The sequence below is a fragment of the Dermacentor albipictus genome, chromosome 9, assembly GCF_038994185.2.
Source record: "Dermacentor albipictus isolate Rhodes 1998 colony chromosome 9, USDA_Dalb.pri_finalv2, whole genome shotgun sequence".
Classification (NCBI taxonomy): domain Eukaryota; kingdom Metazoa; phylum Arthropoda; class Arachnida; order Ixodida; family Ixodidae; genus Dermacentor; species Dermacentor albipictus.
Window position 1 is genome coordinate 5,613,632 of NC_091829.1, and position 12,651 is coordinate 5,626,282.

Consider the following 12,651-nt stretch of genomic DNA (forward strand, 5'->3'; position numbering starts at 1 on the left):
AAACGCGTTCCGCGGCGCTCAGATTCGCCTGCACGACACAATGCGGCAGTGGGCACACGAACGACTTCCCGATAGTGAAGACGTCTCTTATCGGAAGGATGTTACTTCCTCGCAACTTCCCCGACGAGCACTCGAGCGCGCTGAAAGCGTTCCGCCGCCAAGTCGGCTCGTGGCAGGCGACGCATGCAAAACATTGGCGGAACTGCTTCGGGACGAAGCTCACGCAAGAACACGATTCACGCATTGAGCGAACCAGATATCGAGTCTGTTGCTGCAGTAGCGCCGTGGGTGGAAAACCCAGCAGTGTAAACTCGCTTGAATTGGGCTATATACTGTAGCCTAGGTTGTTCCGCGGCGCATACTATACAGACAGCAACCTTAAATAATTTCCAGGTATACGCGCTGCCTGGCATAGCGTTATTTACGAAGGCCGACAGTTCGTATACACTAAAAGCGAGGTGTGTTAATCTTTCTCGCAACGCACCGTTTGCAACGCTTCTGGATGACGTCACGTGACGCATATGTTTGCGGTACCGCAGCACGCCCCGAGTGGAGCGCACAAAGCTGGCTCAAATTTTTTGCGCTTCGTCGATCGTGCAGGAAGTATACTGAATCTCCCCGGCGTATTCAGTCGGGCCGGCCGGAGCAGCGCGGAAACGTCCTCTGTCTCCGAGTGCTAAGCGAGGATGTTCCCCGCGCTTATCCTCCCGCTTCCTGTATATTGACACCGTGGTTGTGTTTTCCCGTGGCCGCTTCTGCACGCCGATCGGACGGTGAAAGATAAAAAAACTCCACTACCGAACAAACAAGACGAGGAAAGAGAGACGATCGCTCTCTGCGGCATGTGGCGCGCGCTGCTGATTTTTGCAGACCTTTCGCGCCGTGACGAGAAAACGTGTACGGGGGTCGGGCGGAAAGTGCACAGAATTAAGCCTCCGAGGAAAGCGAGCAAAACCAACAGCAGCGCCACCGAGTGCCAGAGCGAAGACGGAAGTTCCGTGAGCGATAATAAACTTCTTTAAAGCGGACTCAACGGGACGGAGAGAGCCAGGCAATTCAGAAGCATACAAGGATGCCAACCAAAACTACCCGATTATTACGCGATCGGAAATGCGCTTTGGATTGTATAGTTTCGTTCTCTCGTGAAATATAAGGAAGGTCGCGCGTCTACAATTTACGTGTCTAGCGCTTGTGTCTGCTTCTCCTGTCGGCCCTCCGTCCACTGGCGCTCTGTTATTTACAGTCAATCCACGGTCGCCTTACTGTGTCTCCGACAAAACAGAATTACACTGAGATTCACCAAGGAAGCGCTTCAACCATTTCGAGAGTTAGATGTAGAAAATCACGGGGAAAATCGTGGAGCATATCGCTCGAACTTGGCTGGAAAGAATTCCACTCGCAACCAACTGTCGACAGCGGAATCGGTGCTGAAGAGATGTCAGCAGACGGCCCGGAATGTATTTTCGAAAGCATGAAAACTTGGTGCGTTACTGAAAGAAATAATTGCGCACTATAAAAGGCTTTCGTCGTTCTTTAAACAAGTTACACTCTTCGAACACCACCCGTCCTCTTACCCTCTGCGAGAGCCTCATCAACGATCAGGACAGACGGTGGCCTCTGTTTGTGCAGTGAAATGAAGCGGATCATCGAAAGAGCGCGTTTCCGGCGAGATTTATATTGCGATTGCACGCAGAAAGAGAGAAAAGGCGAATCAGGCATCGAACGGTACCGCAGAAATCTGTGTGACGACGCATCGAAGGGCGATAAATCAAGCATTGAATTCTTACGCGACAGCAGTTCGAATTTCCAGAAGCATGACGCACAGCTCGCACAGAAGGGGGCCACCGGTCTGTTCTGGTCATTTTCTTGGGACAAAAATTTCTTGAAGCCTGGACAGCCTGGGAGACAGGGCAAAATCAGGCACGAAGGGGCGAGGTTAGAAACGAGAACAGCGGCAAGCCTCTCCCGCTGTTTCGGTAGCACCAGTCGACGCTATACGCTATATATCCAGCCCGGGAGAGCGCTCGGCCACGCGCTCGCCGCGTGTGGTAGCTCACACTGGGCGTGATAGTACTTCACTACTTGTTGCTGCGTCTATGTCAGGTTGGTATCAAGTACATCAGATTGACTGCACTCATCACGGTGTAGTAGGACACGAATCAATGTGAAGTGATAAAACAGCAAAGAGCGCCTTCCAGCTTTTCCCTGTCCCTGACGTTGTATCGTGTCATATTTAACCACTGGTACCCTTCAATTTCATTCGGCCACCATATCCTTTCAACCCGTTTGCAATGTCTCCCTGGGGACGCCGTTGGAGGTCACGTGCAAACACTTCTCCGCGCTGCTGTCGTTGGCAATTAAGCCGCGCAAGCGCCGCTCATTCAATAGTGCCGCCAAGCGAATGCGCATCAAAGCGGCGGCCGAACGAGATACGAGTGCGGCAAGATGGACAACTGGGTAATTTCGTTAGGAATAATAAAAAAAATTAACGCAGAAGAACAGGCAAATAAGAGATACGAGAGAAATAAGAGGATGGCACACAAAAATAGCACTTAGATCTGACCGCTGGTACGACTGAATGAAATAAAAGCATTGTAAAAGATAACAAAAGGATAAGGACATAGGACACTCGCCGACTACGAACTGAATTTTTTTTTTATATTGTAGAACAAACGAATACGAAATTCTAACCTGATTAGTCTGCGCGCCAAGTTTGAATTTCCAAATTTTTAAGAGATTCTCATCCACACAGGCTGGCAACTGCCACCGGAAGGGGCACAACGCCTGCCTATTCAGAAGAGTAGGCAGGCGTTGTGCCCCTTTCAAAGGCAGCTGCCAGCCTGCTCCTCGCTTTCCCTTTCCTGTTAACTATGTATATGTGTTCAAAACAAAATAATAATAATAATAATAATAATAATAATCCACATAGTTTACCGAAACCTGCATAATTTTTCTGGTAATTCCCTACACATAAGTTTGTCCCGGTCACTGCAACACTGCTTCGACCTCACGCTTCTTGGAGCGCGCGTGTGCACTTGACAAGACACTGATCGACTGGCAAGGGGCCAGTCGATCAGTGTCATATATATGCGATATATATGTCCGAAGACACACGGAAATTGTTGATATCCTCGCCTTCCTCGACTAAACCCGGGGGGGACAGAAGACCTAGCTACGCCACTGCGCACACGACGGGGACCCCGCCACAGAGTGCGCGCCGCCCTTTCCGGCAGCTGGCCAGCGCGCACTTCCGTCGCGGTCAGGAAAATGCGTGGCCGCGACGAAATGGGTGTCGGGGCAGCCTCGCTCCTTGGAACAATGCGGCCGGCGCGGGGGAACAGCGCGCTTATTGTGGCGCGTGCGTTACACTCTCACCGGTCCCGCCCTTTTTTCCGCGTGCAAAGAGCGGCGGTTCTATGAGCAACCTCGCGAGCGGCATATGCTGCCGTCGCGATGCGGTTGCGAGTGCTCAAAAGTGGGAGCCTAGTCGCCGGAATGGTATTTCGCGGCGCCTATGTAAAGCCCCATTAGAGAAATTAAAACGAGCACAAAAAAAAGAAACAATGTTTGGGAAACTGAACACGTGAAAAAGATAAAAATAAAGAAAAGGAGGGGGGCGCGGCGGGATCATCAGTCGCGAGTAGAAACAGCCGTGCAGGTGGCAACGGCGTGGCTTGACCGTCTGAAGGACCAGACAAAAGCGATCCGAACGCGCAAAGGCCGCTGCCGCACTGTAGCCCGTCTTTTAACGCGACAGCGTTAAGGAGCTCGTGTCGCAGAAAAGCCGGTGTCGTCGGCGTTGGCCGTGAGCGATAAATCCCAGCAGGCACTTCATGAATAAAAAATGGCTGTGGCTTAGCTAAGGTTAAGCCCAGGATGCGAAGCATACTAGCCTTTATTTTAACGCGACAGCGTTAAGGAGCTCGTGTTGCAGAAAAGCTGGTGTCGTCGGCGTCGGCTCAGGCGTGCGGCGCTTGCTCAGGCGCACATTTCGTTGTCGCGCCGAACGCGGCGTTGCTCGACGCTCACCGCGTCCGATGCGGGGCGCGTAGTCGCTGCGCCGTAGCAAAGCCACCTAGAAACAGTCTCTGTAGCACGCCGCAACCTTCGCTTCTCATTCCAACGAGCAGCTCTGTCTCCAGGAGGCATCTCACCTCGTGAGTGTCTAGCAGAGGCAAGCGCAGCTGCTTATATACCGCCGCGACGCCGCGAGCGACGGCGCGAGTTGGAGCCCCGTTTCTCCTCTGTCGTGACGTCACGGTGTCACGTGGTATTGAAGGCGACACCGCCGCGCCTGAGGAGCTGGGTTGAGCTCTCGTAATATGCTTCGCATAAAAACAACTTGCAACATGGGCTGGGTGGGAATCGAACCAGGGTCTCCGGAGTGTGAGACGGAGACGCTACCACTCAGCCACGAGTTCGATGCTTCAAAGCGGTACAAAAGCGTCTCTAGTGAATGCGGTGTTGCCTTAGAAACGAGCTGTTTCTAAGGCTCAGGCGTGCGTCGCTTGCTCAGGCGCACACATTTCGTTGCCGCGCCGAACGCGGCGCTGCTCGACGCTCACCGCGTCCGATGCGGGGCGCGTAGTCGCCAAGGTCGATCCAAATAGGTCGCGAAGCTTCGGGCGAAAAGCGGTTCAGTACAGATTGTCACCGACATCAGCATGGGGGGTTATGGGAGCAGCGATTGAAGCGCGACTATGTTTGGAGGGAACAAACATTGGGAAAGAAAAACAGGTTTGTAATTCAAACGAGACACAGTTAGATTCATTCAACGAAAATAAAATTCCTAGTCAGTTTAATATTTTCGTGATGAGTTAAGAAAATGCGTTTAATTTTATTATTATTAATAAATGCATTTCTTGTCAGCGCCCATCGCTACAGGGGGCGCTGACGCCACTATCACTCGCTGTGCAATGCACGTCTTGAAATGGGCAGAAAGGCACACTCGTATCACCTGTTGAAATACGCCCCCCTCACAATTTGTGCTTTCTTGCTTGTCGAAGTTGGTCTGAATTTGGTGATGCGGGCACTTTCATTGCTTCTTAATCTGTTCAGTCAAAAGTAGTGAGTTACGACCGCCAGATAATTGTGTACTTGTTTTCGTGCGACTGCGCTGGCCGACGGGCTTGGCATCCGACAATAGGATCAGCACTCTACGCCTAAAGCTTTCGTCGGCCTCCAAAGAAAGTATGTTCTGTGCAGGGGTACGATTTCGACAACCGTACGGCTGGCCTTTTCCTGCATCGCTTTCCGCGCTGGAAGCTCGAAACGCCCATCAAGTCGAATGGCGGGGCATTTGAATATGTAGCTCCAAATAAGAACAACAAAACAAATTTCGCGCCTTCGAAAACAAAATGACGTCACTTCTGCTTTTAACGGACATGGCGTCACGTTATTTTGTCTTCCGCCGGAAGTGTTCCCACCACATACAGATGGCGCTAAGCCCCATGAACCGGCGATGGACCGCCATGTTTTGAACGTATGGGCTCCTATGGAAGCTTCGCTACCAGGTATATTTACCTTGTAGTCGCTGCGCCGTAGCCCACTGTCTTACACCCCTTGGCGGGTCGACGGGAACGCTGTCGCGTTCCACTCTTGAAGGAGAAGCTTAAGCGTCCTCCAATTTTACCTAATCCGAAATGCATGCTAAGAAAATTTGCCAGAGCATAAACAAAAGGAAATTCGGCAGCGTGTTACAGTCCTGCGAGACATGAGGGCGAAAGCATGCTGCAGACTTGGTATTGGTGAAGTGCCGTCTGGCGTAGTTGCTTTGCTGCTCTCACAGTTCGGCTTCTTCGGCTTTTCAACCCGCTAATTTGCTTGTGAAGTGAAGGAGCATGAAAAATATGCGCAGGAACTATCGAAGATGATTGTCAAAGTAGCGGAGCTGATATCAGGTCGTATATGTACTAATCGCGCTAACTGAAACATGGCTCACTGCGCATGTCTGCGACGCTGATATCTTCGTCAAAGCTCATCGCTTCTCATTCTATCGCTGTGATCGTAGCACGCAGAGAGGCGGCGGCGTGCTTCTCGCAATTTCCAATGATATACCCTCATCATGCATACACGTGCAGACTGAACTAGAATTAGTATGGTCAGCAATACCGCTTAATCATCAGAAAGTTGTAATAGGAGTATGCTACCGTCCACCTTCGTCGTCACCAAACTTTAGTAACGAACTTTATGACGCTGTTAACACCGTTGCAACACGCTTTCCCATCACTGTTCCTACTTGGCGATTTTAATTTACCAAACACCACATAGAATACCGACCCCCCTTTAATATCCCCACTCTCACCTTAAGCTCGTGACTCTTTAGATGTGTGTTCAGTATTCTCACTCGTGCAGATCTGCGTTCAGGCAACTAGAATAACAGCTACCACGGCGAATACACTAGATTTAGTGTTCACTAATCAACCCGATATAGTATCGCCTGTAACGTACCTGCCAGGAATTAGCGACCACTTGCTTCTACAGTTCGATATTAAACTAGACCGTCCGAGAAGAAAAAAATAATACGAGACTACTACAGAGCAAATTATCAGGCCATAAATAATGCACTATCCTCTTTTATTGGCGTTTTCCTTGATGGCTTTGAACACCGTACTGTACGAACTAATTAGAACATGTTCGCAGCTACATAGTCAACCATCTAACTGAACAGTACATTCCTCAATGCACCATAACAACTCACACAAACTCTCCCAGGTACAATAACCACATTAAGCGTTTATCAAACAAAAAAAGCGTCTCTACCGCATTGCAAAGCTTTCATCCACAACTGAACGCTGGGCATCGTATACTGCGGCGTCAAACGCAGGCGCTCAAAGACGCCAAAAAGCACTTCCGTTCACATGTTCCCCCTTCAATGCTTACCACTAATGTTAAAAAATTTTGGCGTGCAATTATTCCTTCGACTGACAACAGCCTTGCCTTAACCGACTCTTCCGGTGTTCCAATTCCTTCCGACCTTTCTGACACCATACTACACCATACATTTTCAGAAAATTTCAGAGCCACATCCAGCACACATATGCCAAGTACACAGCACCGTAACTATGTTACCATGCCCTCCATAATTGTTGCTCCATCCGGTGTCGGTAAGCTTATTGATGGACTATGCATTCATTCTGCTCCCGGATACGATTGTATAAACTCAAAATTCTTAAAAAAACACTTCATATTAATCTTCGATAATACTGTCCAAACTTTTCCAGCAATCTCTTGATTATTGTACACTACCTAGTGAGTGGAAAATAGGCTAAGTGATTGCAGTGTATAAATCCGGCAGCAAAGCATCCCCTAATAATTATCGTCCCATCTCTTTCACCAGTGCATGCTGTAAAATGCTCGAACAAATTATTTTTACTAACGTCGTTAATTTCCTTGAATTGAACTCATTTTTTACGTCAGCACAGCACGGTTTTCAGAAATTTTACTCATGTGAAACCCAATTAATATCATTTACACATGCACTACACCATATTCTTGACAAATCATCACTGGCCGATTGTATACTCTTAGATTTTTCAAAAGCATTCGGCAAGTAGGTGCGTCACAATCTATTACTTCATAAATTAAAACAACTTAACATACACGGTAACCTTTTGAAATGGATTGAGTGTTTTCTTCTCACCCGCTCGCAATTTGTTTGTGCTAACGGCATTACCTCCGGTTTTACAGAGGTCCGCTCAGGTGTTCCACAGGGTTCCGTCCTTGGACCCCTACTGTTCCTAATTTACAACATTAATGATCTCCCCTCGCTTATCAACTCCCATATTCATCTGTTCGCTGATGATTACGTCATTTTCAGAGAAGTTGCCAATGCTAACGATATTGTATTACTTCAGTCAAATCATATTCATGCTTACTCTACAGACAAAACGAAAAAGAAAACCAAGGATACAGCGCCGCGTCTCGTCTCTTCTCTGGGCATTTTTAATGCACGCATCGTTGAAGCTATGCTGTTATAAAATAACAAATAAAGAGTCATCACCAAAGCGAACATATATGTGTTTCTGTTAGCATACGGGCACGCAAGCTATAAGGCCGTAACGTTTGTGTGAATTTAGCGCGAACAGTTTTTAAGGACAACGCACTTGGACAAGCGGCCGGCTGTAGCCTGAAATGGTGTTTACAGTGCCACAAGTGCTACTTTGCTGTGCGGTGATAGTATGCGGTGACAAGTGACCGGCTGTGATTGTGTATCCGTGCCCCCTCCCTCCCTCCCTCCCTACTTTCCTGTTACTTTACTTCCACCTCTCCCCTCTCCCCAGCGCAGGGTAGCAAACCGGATATTCCCCTCTGGTTATCCTACCTGCTTTTCCCCTTTCTTCTGTCTCTCTTAACGCAAACAGTCAATACAAGCAGCGATCATAGTTCATTAGAAAGGATAGGTGCGGGGGCAAGTACATGCTCAACGTGAACGAGCAATGAAGGTGGCAAGTGCATTTACTGCAATCCTGCCCCCTCAAACTCGTAGCTTGCCGGGAACTTGATGCATTTCTATCGCGCTCTCTCTTAAGATGCGAATGCTGGGCTACTTCTCTGGCAGAGCCTGCCTCGGCCAAAACGTCCTCCCCTGCCCGGACGTTCAGCGATCGTCCGAGATGGCGCCAGAGGGCGTGGGAACCGTCTCTGTATGTGACGCACAACGCCGAGCACACACGGCCGTTTCCGTTCGTTTGATTCGTTCGCCGCTCAACGCGGAAACGCTCGCCCTTCAATCCTCCGCGGCCACTGCGAGGCGCATCTTCATTTCACGCTTTCCTTGGGACGCAAGACCTTGGACGCGCACGTTTATCGCATTATGCGGCCCGATTCGCGACTCCTTCTCTCACCGGGCAAACGAAAGCCGTGCGATCCGTCTGCTATGTATGTAGATATGGCCCCGCAGCGAGAATGTATTCGGAAAACGGTGAAATTAAATCAAACAAACTTCCTTTTTTTCCCCATGGTCAAAGGAGGGAGTTGAAGCTACTGGTTTCAGCAGCTTGACTACGCGGCAGTCCCGATACGTGGCAGCAGCAGACACATCTTTACTACGGACAAGCTGCACATTCGCGGAAGGCCGTTCATCAATACGAGATATAAACGGAACAAACACACCATATTGCAACGGATCACTGTTCTGCAGGTTCACTTTCTATTCAAAATAGGAGTAGTAACGCAACAGCATGCAGGTCTTAAATCAGCACAGGATTACAGAAAATAGTCCTTAATGACTTTTTAGGGAGGTGAAATACATTTTCGAATTTTTTTCATAGGACATTTATTTATTTATTTATTTATTTATTTATTTATTTATTTATTTATTTATTTCGATGCGCACTAGCAATCAAGAAGTAGTGAGCGAAAAAAAGCGAAGGTACCTAATACAGATATAAATATCACAACTGCATGGAACACTTCATTAAACGTACAGTGTAAACACTACCACAATTAACGCGATAACGCAAATTAAAGTAAACAAGCGTTCACGGGGTCATGGATATAAGAAAGTTGAAATATCGCAATGTCAACTGTCACTAGAAACCTGAATCCATGGCACGTCAGACCGAATTCCTTCGAGGGCAAATGTACAGCCTAGATTCAAATAATTTATTCCAACCTTCTCAAAAGACAGATGAATATTTACATGACGATGCATGAGTGGCTTATACTTGTACAGTACTTTATGCAGGTGACAGTAATGTGCTTTGTTAAGCGAGTTGGAACATACTTAGAGGATCACCAAAAGCGTTCAAAGAAGCTTATCTAATTTATCACATCTCGCTTAAGTAGAATAGACGTACGAGCGATCCATCCCAACGAATAAAGTAAGCCTCCGGCATCTCGCGTGCGACAACGCCATACGCAAGCTGCCGGAGGCTGACTAGTTGACGTTCTTATGCAGGGCGCTCTTTCATTTTTTTTTTTTTTTTTTTGCTGCACCAAATTTTTTAAAGATTGCCCACGACAGGAAGCACAATTCAAACCCTTGGTCTAAATTACTCGATGAGGCGGCCGTTAAGTCTACGAGAAACTCAAAATGTTCAATCGAATAATTAAGGTAATTACGCAAATTAAATTCCTTAATTAATTAATTTACGCCACATATTTCAATCTACGAATTATAGCCGCCGAGTTCGCACCGCGTATCTACTTGGAACGAATTCTCTGGACAGCACCAGTTCCAATATATTAATTTTCAAAGTGTCCGTTAAATGCATTGGCGTACCAGTTACTTTTATGCTTCAATGCCTAAAACAGCGGCTTCCTTAAGAAGTAACAATGAATCGAAACTGGTGCTATATATATATATATATATATATATATATATATATATATATCGAGTCTGTCTTTGAATGGAATAGGCACTGTTCATAAATGCGAGAATATTTTTCTAATTCTTTTCGCATATTTCAAAACTCCGTTGCCCCCACCTAAATATAAAGCTGGGGCAAAAGTGCGGTAAATTTTCATCCCCGCGGGGGGCATGGTACACAGACATAAAGCACGAGAACCTGCGTAATGGAGCTGGCAACGTCACTTAGGCAGCCATACTTTGCAGGCCGTACAGCGATCATTCGCTCTCTCTGTGAAGTGTTCTGTGCATGCAAAGAGACTACTGGTGTGCTCCTAATGCTCCATTTGTACTATTAATAAGCGACGCTTCATAACGTACTATGTAATGGCAGAAATTGCTAACGTTAAGAATATTAGACTGTGAACATCATCTTATATTAAATTTGATAACTGCTGTTGATTATTCGATATCTATTCGAGAACTATGCGATATTTGATTCAAATCGCTTCTGGCGCTATTCGATTCGGTGTCGAAAATTGTTATTCGCACACCCCTAATATATAATATATGACAGTAACGTACCTGCCGTACCGTTTTATATTTCACAGACATAAACAAAATAAAATGCAGGTCTCCGCACAAGCGCAGATATAGCGAGATATATTAAAAGGCTCGGAAGTAACTGCACCGGACACAGCGAACCATTCGCAAAGTCTCGGGGGCAGATTCCGCGCAGCGGCGCAACATCGCCTTTCCCAAAGGAATATCTTCCTTGCACAGCTTCGCTGTCTGATGCACAGTCGGATTTGCATGGTTTCTAGACAAGAACACGGGTGATAAATATACGCCTTAAAGAAACAGGCTGCACGTCACCTTTCTATGCATGCAGACTCACGTTGTGGGCCGTTACACTCTTGACTCTGACACCAGTGTGGCATGAATGAATGTATTACGTTACGTTGTTACACGATAACTTTCTATTCCCCAGCGAAATCAGTCTGCAAACGGCTCTTCGATGGCGATGGAAGCACCAAACGTGCATGAAGACGGCAAAATCAGAGCGTGATCCACATATCATACTCGTGTAATATAGGCGCATAACGCTAGCACCTTTCTTTTCATCATGCAACGTGGCGAAACCTGACAGAACGCGGTACGTCGAACCGGTACGTCGAACCACTGAGCCCGTAATGAGGAAGCGACGCGTAAATATATTGGCTGGACATTGAGTCGCGGCCATTTCTCGCGTAACTGAACGTGTATGAAAAAAAAAAAAAGCCAAAGCTAGCCACGTATACCGTAATAACTAGCGCACGTTCCGATTCCTAACTGTGGGCATTATGTGTGTTTAATAGCTACACATTAAGCAGAATATGTATCCGCTACCTACGCTGAACCACTACATACGTCCAATATTTAGCTGTTATTTTATTGTTGCAATCGTTCTTGTTCGAGAGCGTGTGAAAGAGCTTGACATTCAAGGACTACGATGCCTACGACTTTTACTAAGACTAAAGGTGGCTGCTGGTGGTCTCAACTTTTGTTCCAGGCAGTTGTTCGCGCCAGGTGTTTATAGAGGCTTCGTCAAATTGTTATTTTTCACTTGAATTTTATGAGCCACTCTTTCCGTTGCTACACAGACAACATTTCGTGTTATTATACTATTACCATTCGATTCTAGGTAATTGGTGACGCGTCATTTCCGGAAACGAAAATCAAACGGACGAGATCGCCGCCGTGTGCGGCAAACATGGCAGTTTACTGTAAAAATTAAGCCCTGTTAGGAATGGCCGTACGGGGTGGCAACGTGCCAGCTATTTCAGCCCGCTGCACGTGTTCCAATCTAACCAGACGGGGCACACTTCAGAGAAGTGCGGATGACCGGCAGCCACGTGGCGCGCGGTCAGCTCAGGAATGTGGTACTCGGCCGCGCCACCCGCGACAAAGCAGAGTTCTACGAAGCCCTCTGACGTCGGCTCCGGATCTTTGCACCTGTGTGTGCGCGCAACACGTATATGTGAGCCCGCCTCCTCAAAAAGGACGGGTCATCTTCGGTGACGTCGAACGGTGACGTCGAACGATGACAGGACGAACGTTTCCGTTCGCTTGGAATCAAGAGGATATAAGCAGCGACTGTCGGCTGCTAGTGCGTGCTCGTCGTCGGGAGCTGAGTGCTCGTTGCCATGCTAGAAATGTACTCGTGAGCTGTGTGCTCGTAAGCTGTTTGCTGTATGTTAGTCTTGCGGGCTCCATATGGGAGTCGCGCTAGACTGCCAATGTATCTTGTTGTAAATGGAAATCCTGCAAATAAACCCTGCTCGCCTAATCCTGTCGCCCCAAGGTCCCCCCTACATCTA

General features: G+C 47.6%; 1 protein-coding gene across 5 annotated transcripts in view; it reads right to left on the reverse strand.

Moving 5' to 3' along the window:
- LOC135906092 (uncharacterized abhydrolase domain-containing protein DDB_G0269086-like) overlaps positions 1 to 12,651 on the reverse strand; it is a 373,257-nt gene that overhangs the window by 199,603 nt on the left and 161,003 nt on the right. The window lies entirely within an intron of this gene.